Source organism: Equus quagga, chromosome 19, assembly GCF_021613505.1.
Source record: "Equus quagga isolate Etosha38 chromosome 19, UCLA_HA_Equagga_1.0, whole genome shotgun sequence".
Taxonomy (NCBI): Eukaryota; Metazoa; Chordata; class Mammalia; order Perissodactyla; family Equidae; genus Equus; species Equus quagga.
In genome coordinates, this window is record NC_060285.1 from 13,018,680 (window position 1) to 13,020,119 (window position 1,440).

Here is a 1,440-nt window from a genome sequence, read left to right on the forward strand (position 1 = left end):
GATAGGTGGATGGATGATGGGTGGGTGGGTGGATGGATGGATAACAGATAGATGGATAGATGGGTGGGTAGGTAGGTTGGAGGATGGATGGATGGGTGATGAATGGATGTAAAATAAGGGCAATCAATTCTTTCTCGCCATTCACCAAAATAAACTCAAATGGATCAAAGACCTAAAGGTAAGACCTTAAATCATAAGGCTTCTAGAAGAAAACGTAGGCAGTACACTCTTTGACATCAGTATTAAAAGGGTCTTTTTGGACACCATGTCTTCTCAGAGAAGGGAAAAAGTAGAAAGAATAAACAAATGGGACTTCATCAGACTAAAGAGCTTCTTCAAGGCAAATGAAAACAGGATTGAAACAAAAAAACAACCCACTAACTGGGAAAAAATATTTGCAAGTCATATATCCAACAAAGGGTTAATCTCCGTAATATATAAAGAACTCACACAACTCAACAACAAAAAATCAAACAAACCAATCAAAAAATGGGCGGGAGACATGAACAGACATTTCTCCAAAGAAGATATAAGGATGGCTAATAGGCACATGAAAAGATGCTCATCATCGCTGATCATCAGGGAAATGCAAGTCAAAACTACACTAAGATATCACCTTCCACCCATTAGAATGACAAAAATATCTAAAACTAATAGTAACAAATGTTGGAGAGGTTGTGGAGAAAAAGGAACCCTCATACACTGCTGGTGGGAATGCAAACTGGTGCAGCCACTATGGAAAACACTATGGAGATTCCTCAAAAAATTAAAAATAGAAATACCTTATGACCCAGCTATCCCACTACTGGGTATTTATCCAAAGAGCTTGAAGTCAGCAATCCCAAAACTCCTGTGCACACCAATGTTCATTGCAGCATTATTTACAATAGACAAGACGTGGAAGCAACCTAAGTGCCCATCAACAGATGAATGGATAAAGAAGATGTGGTACATATACAATGGAATACTACTCAGCTGCAAAACAGAACAAAATCATCCCATTTGCAATAACATGGATGGACCTTGAGGGAATTATGTTAAGTGAAATAAGCTGGATAGAAAAGGACAATCTCTGTATGACTCCACTCATACAAGGAATTTAAAAATGTAGACAAAGAGAACAGATTAGTGGCTACCAGGGGAGAGGTGGGGTGGGGGTGGGCACAAAGGGTGAAGGGGTGCACCTACAACACGACTGACAGACAATAAGGTACAACTGAAATTTCACAAGATTGTAAACTATCATTAACTCAATAAAAATTTTTTAAAAATAAGGGCAATCATCCTCCCCTTGCCTTCCTTGCAAGGCCATCCATCTTTTTATTCAGTGAACATTTATTCAGTTCAAACTTTGTACAGAGCACTGTGCAAGGCCCAAGAGACACAGAGATGAATAAAACAGAGCCCCTGCCCACATGAAGATCAAAATAAGGTGTTCAG